Consider the following 14,141-nt stretch of genomic DNA (forward strand, 5'->3'; position numbering starts at 1 on the left):
AATAGTCGAATTGTATCGAGAACGCCGTGATAGCGTTTGTTAGAAACGCTGTTCGTTCGAACAGCGTTTCTAACAAACAACGCTTGAAGCGTTGTTTCTATCGAACAACGCCTGAAGCGTTGTTCGATAGCGTTTGTTCGAAACGCTGTAAAAACGGCAATAGCACAGGCCGGCGGAGTCAGGCCGAAAAAATAAAACACAAATAAACAAACCCAATGCATGGTTCACGGCAATATGTGCACAATGGCACATGAAAGTCCTCACTCACGCTACATGCTGTCCAACGGAGACGAACTTGTTCCTGAGCAAGCAGTGAGCGACAGGTGGAAGGATCCACTTCGAGCACATGTGTAAAGTTGCCTGATCGCTCCTTGTACGATACCGCCACTCGGCATGTGGTCGGGTATAAATGTAGGTTCGGATTGTGCATGTTTAGCTGTGAGATGATGTTGGCGGCTGGAATATCGGAGTCTACACCAGTGACTTTGACGCGGGGTATTCGCTTTTGGGGCAATCGGACTGATAATGACATGCTTGTGATTGCGTTCTTTTCAAGTGCATTCTTTAACCCAGTAATGGCGTTATGGTCGTTTGTTAATATTGTTAATCTATGACGTGTCTTTCTGATAGTCAGTTCGCCAATGGTTTCCCTAATGGGGTCAATGTTTGACTTAATAATCTTCGTGACCTCGTTGGCAGGACTGGTAGACGGAATGAGTGGGGTTAGAAACATAATATGTTCATGCTCTCGCCTGGTGGTGTGCGTTGTGTGTTGGTCAGATATTTCAGACCAGTGCGATGGCAGTACAGGGTGAGAACAAGTCTCAGGCCAAACGGGCGGGACCGCGGTAGAACACGCCGTGCTCCGCGCGGCTGCCGCCGCATAAGTCACAGGACGAGGAACCGAGAGTGCCGCACCGAGAGAAGCCGAATGTCTTGACAGGGCCAACTGGTGACGAAGTTCGTCCATTCGCCCACCCTGGTTTTCTGCAATTGCTCGGATATCAGCCACTCCTGTACAATTTGTCGGAGCAAACCAATGATCTGGGACCTATGGGTATTAGGTACCTTACATGAGGCATCGAATAAAATATCGTGGATCTGTTTCTGATGTGCAATCACGCAGTGAAAAGAAGCTTGCGTCATTTGACCACTTTCGGCAGGCAGCCTTGCATTTTGCGCCACACCAGCTGCAGCAGGCAACTGGATGTCAGGAACGTCGATGATTGCGGGAACGGAAGTAACTGGCGCATTCTCCAAATCTACATCGAGCAGCGCCCTGTCCCCGTCCGGCGAAAATGTCGAAACATTCGATCGAGGCGAATCCCCCGGAGCAGGGTGACTGCCTGCCATTGGAGGCTGTACAGAAACGGCCTGTGGCTCAGACATACCTGAGCGGGTATGAGCCAGCCATGTTGAAACCGGCAGCCGGCGGCCAATAGTACGACTGGTAATTGCGGCTGAATGGCCACTGAGAGAGCCTCGAGTCCATGTCGAACGGAATCCCAAGGTGTTCGAAAGCAACCCCTGAATAAATTCGGAGAGCCGGAAGACAGAATAGCTGACGTTTTGCAGCGAAACAGCGGAGCCCGTGTGCATCAAGCCTCTTCTCTATCTTCGTCGTCGTCGTGTCATGTGTGTGCGTAAGAAAGTGTGCACTAATGCAGAAAAATATAAAATTAGCAGAGCGTGGTTTCGATCCACCGCCTCTGCGTTATGAGCCCAGCACGCTTTCACTGCGCCACACTGCTACGCACTAGTTACGTGAGAAAATGTGCAGTGAGAAACTGCGCTATAACGCAAAAGAATATAAAATTAGCAGATCGTGGTTTTGATCTACAGAACTCTGGAATATGGGCCTAGCACGCTTCCACTGCGCCATTCTGCTGCACTCTAGTTACGTGAGAAAATGTGCAGTAAGAAACTGCGCACTAATGCAAAAGAACATTTGATTAGTAGAGGGGGGTTTTGATCCACGGGCCTTTGGGTTATAGGCCCAGCACGCTTCCACTGCGCCAATCTGCTGCATTCAAGTTACGTGGAAAAATGTGCAGAAAGAAAGTGCGCACTAATGCAAAAAAATTAATTTAGCAGAGCGTGGTTTCAATCCACGCACCTATGAGTTTTGGGCACAGCACGCTTCCACTGCACCACTCTGCTGCATTCTAGTTACGTGGGAAAGTGTGCAGTAAGAAATTGCGCACCAATGCAAATGATTATAAAATTAGCAGAGCGTAGTTTTGATCCACGGACCTCTGAAATATAGGCCCAGCACGCTTCCACTGCGCCACTCTGCAGCACTCTAGTTACGTGAGAAAAAGTGCAGAGAGAAACTGCGCACTAATGCAAAAGGATATAAAATTACCAGAGCGTGGTTTCAATCCATGGACCTCTGGGTTATGGGCTCAGCACGCTTTCACTGCGTCACCCTGCTGCACTCCAGTTACGTGAGAAAATGTGCAGTAAAAAACTGCGCACAAATGCAAAAGTATATAAAATTAGCAGAGCGTGGTTTAGATCCACGGACCTCTGGGTTATGGGTCCAGCACGCTTCTACTGCATCACTCTGCTGCATTCTAGATACGTGGAAAAGTGTGCAGAATAAAGTGCGCACAACGCAAAATAAAATTAAATTAGCAGGGCGTGGTTTAGATCAGCGGACCTCTGAATTATGGGCACAGAACGCTTCTAATGTGTCACCCTGCTGCATTCTAGTTACGTGATAAATTTTGCAGTAAGAAACTGCGCACCCATGCACAAGAACATGCAACTAGCAGAGCGTGGTTTCGATCCACGGACATCTGGGTTATGGGCCCAGCACGCTCCCACTGCAGCACCCTGTTGCACTCTGGTTACGTGAGAAAATGTGCAGTAAGAAACTGTGCACTAATGCAAAAGAATATAAAATTAGCAGAGCGTGGTTTAGATTCACGGACCTCTGGGTTAAGGACCCTGCACGCTTCCACTGCACCATTCTGCTGCATTCTAGTTGCGTGGGAAATTGTGCAGTAAAAAACAGCGCACTAATGCAAACGGATATAAAATTACCAGAGCGTGGTTTCAATCCATGGACCTCTGGGTTATGGGCTCAGCACGCTTCCACTGCGCCACTCTGATGAACTCTAGTTACGTGGAAAAATGTGCAGCTAGAAAGTGCGCACTAATGAAAAAGAAAATAAAATTATCGGAGCGAGGTTTCGATCCAAGGACCTCTGGGTTATGGGCCCAGCACACTCCCACTGCGCCATTCTGCTGCACTCCAGATACTTGGGAAAATGTGCAGTAAGAAAGTTCGCACTAATGCAAAAGAAAATAAAATTAGCACAGCGTTCCATCGATCCACGGACCTCAGGATTATAGGCTCAGCACGCTTCCACTGCGCCACCATGTTGCACTCTGGTAACGTGAGAAAACGGGCAGTAAGAAACTGTGCACTAATGCAAAAAATATAAAATTAGCAGAGCGTGGTTTCGCTCCACGGAACACTGCGTTATGGGCCATGAACGCTTCCACGGCGCCACTCTGCTGCATTCTAGTTACGTGAGGAAATATGCAGTAAGAAACTGCGCACTAATGCAAAAGAACATAAAATTAGTAGAGCGTGGTTTTTATCCACGGGCCTCTGAGTTATAGACCTAGCACGCTTCCATTGCGCCACTATGCGGCATTCTAGTTACGTGGAAAGATGTGCAGAAAGAAAGTACGCACTAATGCAAAAGAAAATAAAATTAGCAGAGCGTGGTTTCGATCCACGGATCTCTGGATTATGGGCCCAGCACGCTTCCATTGCCCACTCTGCTGCACTCTAGTTACGTGAGAAAATGTGCAGTAAGAAAGTGTGCACTAATGCAAAAGAATATAAAATTAGCACAGCGTGGTTTCGATTCACGGACCTCTCGGTTATGGGCCCAGCACGCTCGCACTGCGCCAGTTGCTGCCCTCTGGTAACGTGAGAAAACGTGCAGTAAAAAACTGTGCACTAATGCAAAATAATATAAAATTAGCAAAGCGTCGTTTAGATTCACGGACCGCGGGGTTATGGCCAGCACGCTTCTACTGCACCACTCTGCTACATTCTAGTTACGTGAGAAAATGTGAAGTAAGAAAGTGTGCACTAATGCAAAAAAATATAATATTAGCACAGCGTGGTTTCAATCCACGGACCTCTCGTTTATGGGCCCAGCACGCTTCCACTGGACCAATCTGTTGCAATCTAGTTACGTGGGAAAATGTGCAGTAAGAAAGTGCACACTAATGCAAAATAAAATAAAATTAGCAGAGCGTGGTTTCGCTCCACGGAACACTGGGTTATGGGCCCAGCACGCTTCCGCTGCGCCACTCTGCTGCATTCTAGTTACGTGAGAAAATATGCAGTAAGGAACTGCGAACTAATGCAAAAGAACATAAAATTTGTAGAGCATGGTTTGATCCACGGGCCTCTGGGTTATAGACCTAGCACTCTTCCATTGCGCCACTCTGCTGCATTCTAGTTATGTGGAAAAATGTGCAGAAAGAAAGTTCGCACCAATGCAAAAGAAAATAATATTAGCAGAGCATGGTTTTAATCCACGGATCTCTGGATTATGGGCCCAGTACGCTTCCACTGCGGCACTCTGGTGCATTCTAGTTACGTGGAAAAATGTGCAGTAAGAAATTGTGCACTAATGCAAAAGAACATAAAGTTAGCACAGCGTGGTTGCGATCCACGGACCTTTGAGTTATGGGCCCAGCACGCTTCCACTTCGCTACTCTGATGCACTCTAGTTACGTGAGAAATTATGCAGTGAAAAAGTGCGCGCTATTGCAAAAGAAAATGAAATTAGCAGGGCGTAATTTCAATGCACAGACCTCTGGGTTACGGGCCCATCACGCTCCCACTGCGCCACTCTGCTGCACTCTAGTTGCGTGAGAAATTGTGCAGTAAGAAAGTGTGGACGAACGCGAAAGAATATAAAGTTAGCAGAGTGTGGTTTCGATACACAGACCTCTGGGTTATGGGCCCAGCACGCTTTCACTTCGCCTCTCTGCTTCACTCTAGTAAAGTGAGAAAATGTGCAGTAAGAAACAGTGCTATAATGCAAAAGATAATAAAATTAGAAGAGCGTGGTTTCAATGCACGAAACTCTGGAATATGAGCCCAGCACGCTTTCACTGCGTCACCCTGCTGCACTCAGGTTACGTGAGAAAATGTGCAGTAAAAAACTGCGCACAAATGCAAAAGTATATAAAATTAGCAGAGCGTGGTTCAGATCCACGGACCTATGGGTTATGGGCCCAGCACGCTTGTACTGCACCACTCTGCTGCATTCTAGTTACGTGGAAAAATGTGCAGAAAGAAAGTGCGCAGTAACGCAAAAGAAAATAAAATTAGCAGTGCGTGATTTCAATCCGCAGACCTCTGGGTTATGGGCACAGCACACTTCTAATGGGCCACTCTGCTGCATTCTTGTTACGTGGGAAAATGTTCAGTAAAAAAATGCGCACTAATGCAAAAGAATATAAAATTAGCTGAGCGTGGTTTAAATTCACGGACCTCCGGGTTATGGGCCAAGCACGCTTCCAATGCACCACTCTGCTGCACTCTAGTTACGTGGAAAAATATGCTTTAAGAAAGTGCGCACTAATGCAAAAGAAAACAAAATTATTACAGCGTGCTTTCGATCCACGGACCTCTGCGTAATGGGCCCAGTACGCTTCCACTGCGTCACCCTGCTGCACTGAGGTTACGTGAGAAAATTTGCAGTAAAAAACTGCGCACACATGCAAAAGTATATAGAATTAAGAGAGCGTGGTTTCAATCCACGGACCTCTGGGTTATGGGCCCTGCACGCTTCCAGTGCGCCACTCTGCTGCACTCTAGTTACGTTAGGAAATGTGCCTTAAGAAACTGCGCCCTAATGCAAAAGGATACAAAATTACCAGAGCGTGGTTTCCATCCACGGACATTTGGGATATGGGCCCAGCACGCTACTACATCGCCACTCTGCTGCACTCTAGTTACGTTGGAAAATGTGCAGTTAGAATGTGCGCTATAATGCAAAATAAAATAAAATTATCAGAGCGCGGGTTCGATACATGGACCTTTGGGTTATGGGCCCAGCACACTCCCACTGCGCCACTCTGCTGCACTCCAGACACTTGGGAAAATTGCAGTAAGGAAGTGCGCACTAATATAAAAGAAAATAAAATTAGCGCAGCGTGATTTCCATACACAGACCTCTGGAATATAGGCCCGGCACGCTTCCACTGCGCCACCCTGCTGCACTCTGGTAAAGTGAGAAAACGTGCAGTAAGAAACTGTGCACTAATGCAAAAGAATATAAAATTATCAGAGCGTGGTTTAGATTCACAGACCTCTGGGTTATGGGCCAAGCACGCTTCCACTGCACCACGCTACTGTATTCTAGTTACGTGGGAAAATGGGCACTAAGAAAGTGCACACTAATGCAAAATTAAATAAATTTAGCAGAGCGTGGCTTCGCTCCACGGAACTCTGGATTATGGGCCCAGCACGCTTCCACTGCACCACTCTGGCCCTCTCTAGTTACGTGGAAAAATATGCAGAAAGGGACTGCGCACTAATGCATAAGAATATAAAACTATCAGAGCGTGGTTTTGATCCACGGACCTCTGGGTTATGGGCCAAGCACACACCCACTGCGCCACACTGCTGCACTCCAGATACTTGTGAAAATGAGCAGTAAGAAAGTGCGGACTAATGCAAAAGAAAACAAAATTAGCAGAGCGTGCTTTCAATCCACGGAGCTCTGGATTATGGGCCCAGCACGCTTTCACTGCGTCACGCTGCTGCACTTAGGTGTCGTGAGAAAAATTGCAGTAAAATCGTGCACAAATGCAAAAGTATATAAAATTAGCAGAGCGTGGTTTTGATCCACGGACCTCTGGGTTACGGGCCCAGCGCGCTTCTAATGTGCCACTCTGCTGCATTCTAATTGCGTGGGAATGTGTGCAGTAAGAAATTGTGCACTAATGCAAAAGAATATAAAATCAGGAGAGTGTGGTTTAGATCCGCGGACCTTTGGGTTATGAGCCCAGCTCCTTTCCAGTGCACTACTCTGCTGCACTCTAGTTACGTGAAAAAATATGCAGTGAGAAACTGCGCACTAAAGCAAAAGAACATAAAATTAGTGGAACGAGGTTTTGATCCACGGGCCTCTGGGTTATAGACCTAGCACGCTTCCATTTCGCCACTCTGCCGCATTCTAGTTACGTGGAAAAATGGTCAGAAAGAAAGTACGCACTAATGCAAAAGAAAATATAATTGGCGGAACGTGGTTTATATCCACAGACCTCTGGGTTATGGGCGCAGCACGCTTTCACTGCGCCACTCTGCTGCATTCTAGGTACGTGAGAAAATCTGCCGTAAGAAACTGCGCACTACTGCAAAAGAATATAAAATTTGCAGAGCGTGGTTTCGGTCCACGGAACTCTGGATTATGGGCCCAGCATGCTTCCACTGTGCCACTCTGCCCACTCTAGTTACGTGGAAAAATGTGCAGAAAGGAAGTACGCACTAATGCAAAAGAAAATAAAATTAGCAGAGCGTGGTTTCGATCCACAGACCTCTGGGTTAAGGGTTCATCACGCTTTTGGTGGGCCACTCTGCTGCACTCTAGTTGCGTGAGAAAATGTGCAGTAAGGAAGTGTGCACTAATGCAGAAGACGATAAAATTAGCAGAGCGTGGTTTCGATCCACAGAACTCTGGAATATAGGCTCAGCACGCTTCCACTGTGCCATTCTGCTGCACTCTAGTTACGTGAGAAAATGTGCAGGGAGGAACTGCGCACTAATGCAAAAACAAATAAATTTAGCAGAGCGTGGTTTCGATCCACGGACCTCTGAGTTTTGGGCCCAGCACACTTCCACGGCGCCTCTCTGCTGCACTCTAGTTACGTGAGAAAATATGCAGTAAGAACCTGCGCACTAATGCAAAAGGATATAAAATTACAAGAGCGTGCTTTCGATCCACGGACCTCTGGGTTATGGGCTCAGCACGCTTCCACTGCGCCACTCTGCTGAACTCTAGTTACGTTGAAAAATGTGCAGTTAGAAAGTGCGCACTAATGAAAAAGAAAATGAAATTATCGAAGGGAGGTTTCAATCCACGGACTTCTGGGTAATAGGCCAAGCACGCTTCCGATGCGCCACTCTGCTGCAATCTGGTTCCATGAGAAAATGTGCAGTAAGAAACTGCGCTATAATGCAAAAAATATAAAAATAGGAGAGCGCGGTTCCAATTCACGGAACTCTAGACAATGGGCCCAGCACGCTTTCACTGCACCACTCTGCTGCATTGTAGTTACGTGAAAAAATGTGCAGAATGAAAGTGCGCGCTAACGGAAAAGAAAATAAAATTAGCAGAGCGTTGTTTCGATCCGCGGACCTCTGGGTTATGGGCCCAGCACGCTTCTAATGTGCCACTCTGCTGCGTTCTAAATACGTGGGAAAATGTGCAGTAAGAAACTTCGCACTAATGCAAAAGAATACAAAATTAGCAGAGCGTGGTTTACATCCACGGACCTCTGGGTTATGGGCCCAGCCCACTTCCACTGCAGCACTCTGCTGCACTCTAGTTACGTAAAAAAATATGCAGTAAAAAACTGCGCACTAATGCAAAAGAACATAAAATTAGTAGAGCGTGGTTTTGATCCACGGGCCTCTGGGTTATCGACCTAGCACGCTTGCAGTGCGCCACTCTGCTGCATTCTAGTTACGTGGAAAAATGGCCAGAAAGAAAGTACGCACTAATGCAAAAAAAATAAATTAGCAGAGCGTGCATTAGTGCACAGTTCCTTTCTGCACACTTTCTCACGTACGTAGAGTGTAGCAGAGTGGCGCAGTGGAAGCGTGCTGGGCCCATAATCCATATGTCTGTGGATCAAAAAAACGCTGTGCTAGATATATTTTCTTTTGCATTAGTGTGCACTTTCTTAGTGTACATTTTCTCACGAAACTAGAATGCAGCAGAGTGGTGCAGTGAAAGCGTTCTATGCCCATAACCCAGAGGTCCGTGAATCTAAACCATGCTCTGCTAATTTTATATTCTTTTGCATTAGTGCACTGTCTCTTACTGCATGTTTTCTCACGTTACCAGAGTGCAGCAGGGTGGCGCAGTGGAAGCGTGCTTGGCCTATAATCCAGAGGTCCGTGGATTAAAGCCACGCTGTGCTAATTTTATTTTCTTTTGCATTAGTGCGCACATTGTTACTACCCATTTTCCCACAAAACTACAGTGCAGTAGAGTGGCGCAGTGAGAGTTTGCTGAGGCCTTATCCCAGCGGTCCATGGATCAAAACCACGCTCTGGTAATTACCTATTCTTTTGCATTAGTGCGCACTTTCTTACTGCACATTTTCCCACACAACTATAGTGCAGCAGAGTGGCGCAGTGGAAGCGTGCTGGGCCTTAAACTCAGAGGTCCAAGGATCGAAACCACGATCTGCTAAATTTATTTTTTTGCATTAGTGTGCAGTTCCTCACTGCACATTTTCTCACGTGAGAAGAGTGCAGCAGAATGGCACAGTGGAAGTGTGCTGAGCCCATATTCCAGAGTTCTGTGGATCGAAACCATGCTTAGCTAATTTTATATTCTTCTGCATTAGTGCACACGTCCTTACTGCACATTTACTCACGGAACTAGAGTGCAGCAGAGCGGCCCACCGAAAGCGTGATGGACCCTTAACCCAGAGGTCCGTGGATCGAAACCACGCTCTGCTAATTTTATTTTCTTTTGCATTAGTGTGCACTTCCTTTCTGCACATTTTTCCACGTAACTAGAGTGCGGCAGATTGGCACAGTGGAAGCATGCTGGGCCCATATTCCAGAGTTCCGTGGATCGAAACCACGCTCTGCTAATTTTATATTCATTTGATTAGTGCGCAGTTTCTTACGGCACATTTTCTCACATAATAAGAGTGCAGAAGAGTGGTGCAGCGGAAGCGTGCTGGGCCCATAACCCAGAGGTCCGTGGATCGAAACCACGCCCTACTAATTTTATGTTCTTTTGCTTTAGTGCGCAGTTTCTTACTGCATATTTTTTCACGTAACTAGAGTGCAGCAGAGTGGTGCAGTGAAAGTGAGCTTGGCCCGTAACCAAGAGGTCCGTGGATCTAAACTACGCTCTGCTAATTTTATATTTTTTGCATTAGTGCGTACTTTCTCTCTGACCATTTTTCCACGTAACTAGAATGCAGCAGAGTGGCGCAATGGAAGCGTGCTAGGTCTATAACCCAGAGGCCCGTGGATCAAAACCACGCTCTACTAATTTTATGTTCTTTTGCATTAGTGCGCACATTCTAACTGCACATTTTTCCGCGTAACTAGAGTGCAGCAGCGTGGCGCAGTGAACCCGTGCTGGGCCCATAACCCAGAGGTCCGTGGATCAAAACCGCGCTCCTCTAATTTTATATTAATTTGCTTCGGTGTGCACTTTCTTACTGCACATTTTCCCATGCAACTAGATCAGCAGAGTGGCGCAGTAGAAGCGTGCTTGGCCCATAACCCAGAGGTCCGTGGATCGAAACCATGCTGTACTACTTTTGTTTTCTTTTGCATTAGTGCGCACTTTCTTACTGCCTATATTTCCACGTAACTAAAGTGCAGAAGAGTGGTGCAGTGGAAGCGTGCTAGGCCCATAACCCAGAGTTCTGTGGATATAAACTACGCTCTGCTAACTTTATATTCCTTTGCATTAGTGCGCCATTTCTTACTGCACACTTTTTCACGTACCTAGAATGATGCAAAGTGGCGCAGTGAAAGCGTGCTGGGCCCGTAACCCAGAGGTTCGTGGATATAAACCACGCTCCGCTAATTTTATTTTCTTTTGCATTAGTGCGTACTTTCTCTCTGACCATTTTTCCACGTAACTAGAATGCAGCAGAGTGGCGCAATGAAAGCGTGCTAGGTCTATAACCCAGAGGCCCGTGGATCAAAACCACGCTCTACTAATTTTATGTTCTTTTGCTTTAGTGCGCAGTTTTTTACTGCATATTTTTTCAAGTAACTAGAGTGCAGCAGAGTGGTGCAGTGGAAGTGAGCTGGGCCCATAACCAAGAGGTCCGTGGTTCTAAACCATGCTCTGCTAATTTTATATTTTTTTGCATTAGTGCACGATTTCTTACTACACATTTTCCCACGCATTTAAAATGCAGAAGAGTGGCACATTAGAAGCGCGCCGGGCCCATAACCCAGAGGTCCGTGGATCAAAACCACGCTCTGCTAATTTTATTTTCTTTTGCGTTAGTGCGCACTTTCTTTTTGCACATTTTTTTTACGTAACTACAGCAGCAGAGTGGTGCAGTAGAAGCGTGCTGGGCCCAGAACTCATAGGCCCGTGGATCAAAACCACGCTCTGCTAATTTTATGATCTTTTGCATTAGTGCGCAGTTCCTTACTGCATATTTTCTCACGTAACTAGAATGCAGCAGAGTGGCGCAGTGGAAGGGTGCTGGGCCCATAACCCAGAGGCAGTGGATCGAAACCATGCTCGGCTAATTTTATATTCTTCTGGATTAGTGCACACTTTCTTACAGCACATTTTCTCACGCAACTAGAGTGCAGCAGAGTGGCCTTTCGAAAGCGTGATGGGCCCTTTACCCAGAGGTGTGTGGATGAAAAGCACGCTCTGCTAATTTTATTTTCTTTTGCAGTAGTGTGCACTTTCTTACTGCACATTTTCCCACGTTCCTAGAATGCAGCAGAGTGGCGCAGTGGAAGCGTGCTTGGCCCATAACACAGATTTCCGTGGATAGAAACCACGCTCTGCTGATTTTATTTTCTTTTGCATAAGTGCGCAGTTTCTTACTGCACATTTTCTCACGTAACTTGAGTGCAGCAGAGTGGCGCATTAGAAGCGTGCTGGGACCATATCCCAGAGGTCCGTGGATCAAAACCACGCTCTGCTAATTTTATATTCTTTTGCATTATTACCGCAGTTTTTTACTGCACATTATCGCACGTAAGTAGAGTGTAGCCGAGTGGCGCAGTGAAAGCGTGCTGGGCCCATAACCTAGTGGTCCGTGGATCGAAACCACGCTCTGCTAATTCTATATACTTTTGCAACTGTGCGCAGTATTTTACTGCACATTTTCTCACGTAACCTGAGTGCAGCAGGGTGACGCAGTGGAAGCGTGCTGGGCCCTTAACCCAGATGTCCGTGGATCAAAACCACGCTGTACTAATTTTGTTCTCTTTTGCATTAGTGCGCACTTTCTTACTGCATAATTTTCCACGTAACTTCAGATATAAATATTCAGAAATAAAAATAAGAAGGTAACATTGACGCAACAAATACTGCTGAATTCAACTCCGGTTGATATTGTACCCAACATTAAAACACTAGGAGTGGTCTTCCAGGAAAACCTGTCTTGGAACGAGCACATCGACACAATATCAAGTAAGTTATCTCAAATAGTGGGACTAGTCTACCGGAATCACCTGATCCTTCCGACACATGTAATGATATTATTTACAACTCTTTATTTTCCTCAAGAATTAACTATTACCATTTGGTTTGGGCATCCACTAGTCAAGAAAACATACAAAAATAGTATTGTCTACAAAAAAGATTTCTACAGGCTGTAGAGGACGTGCCTTCACATTTTCACACCTATCCGTTGTTTGAAAAGTATAATGTAATGCCTTTTGAGAAGATGTACAACTTTAGATTAGCGAAAGCCTATAAACAAGAATTAAAGAGGAAACATGTATTCTTGACTGAACTTGCCAACCTTAAAAGAAATTGTCAGCCTTATAAAACGCGAAACTGCAAAATTTGGACAGAAAAACTTGTAGAACAACATATGGGCGGCATACGTTAGGAAACAGACTTCCGAGGCTACGAAATGCTTTATACGAATTTAACTTTCAGCTGGAAAGCAACACTTTCAATGCAATACGTTCCTTTCTTGCAAATAATTACATTGACACTATATAATATCTCGCGCATGCCTATCAGTGTCAACTATAGGGAATATGTCGGTGTACGCTAGGCATGGCGATTTGTAACCACCTCATATTTTCTCATATTTTCTTTCGGTCGTGTATTGAATGATTTGTGCAATTATATATCTATAGTGTACTCTATGTAAATTACAAAGTTATGTTAATCTGTTTGCATGTATTATGAAGGTAATCTATATGTACTGTGCTATTTAGCACATCCGTTGGTGTATATTTTTCTTTTGTGTATGGTTTGTACGTAAGACGTGTTTATTTGAAGTGGGCTCACATTTTCCTTCGGGTGCTGTACTAAGTGATTTATCTGTTCAGTACATTTTTGTTATGTACTGAGAACACCGTTGTACGCTGGTGCCAAAACGGGGGCCCGCAGCTTCGTCAAGCTATCCTTGCGATGGCTTTTTCTGCCGGCCTCCGGCATTGTGTACTATGTGTGTGTACTATGTACATGATGTCAATAAAGTTCACTGTTCACTGTTCACGGTTCACTGTAACTAAAGTGCAGCAAAGTGGCGTAGTGGATGCGTGCTGGGTCCATAACCCAGAGGTCTGTCGATTGAAACTACGCTCTGCTAATTTTATATTCTTTTGCATTAGTGCACAGTTTCTCACTGCACAATTTCCCACGCATTTAGAATGCAGCAGAGTGGCACAATAGAAGCGCGCTGGGCTCATAACCCAGAGGTCCGTGGATCAAAACCAAGCTCTGCTAATTTTATTTTCTTTTGCGTTAGTGCGCACTTTCTTTCTGCATATTGTTTCACGTAACTAGAGTGCAGCAGAGTGGTGCAGTGAAAGTGGGCTTGGCCCATAACCCAGAGGTCCGTGGATCTCAACCACGCTCTGCTAATTTTATATTCTTTTGCATTAGTGCACAATTTCTTACTGCACAATTTCCCACGCATTTAGAATGCAGCAGAGTGGCACATTAGAAGCGCGCTGGGCCCATAACCCAGAGGTCCGTGGATGAAAACCACGCTCTGCTAATTTTATTTTCTTTTTCGTTAGTGCGCACTGTCTTTCTGCACATTTGTTCACATAACTACAATGCAGCAGAGTGGTGCAGTAAAAGCGTGCTGGGCCCATAACTCAGAAGCCCGTGGATCAAAACCATGCTCTGGTTATTTTATGTTCTTTTGCATTAGTGCGCAGTTCCTTACTG

The sequence above is a fragment of the Rhipicephalus microplus genome, chromosome 5, assembly GCF_043290135.1.
Source record: "Rhipicephalus microplus isolate Deutch F79 chromosome 5, USDA_Rmic, whole genome shotgun sequence".
Lineage (NCBI taxonomy): Eukaryota > Metazoa > Arthropoda > Arachnida > Ixodida > Ixodidae > Rhipicephalus > Rhipicephalus microplus.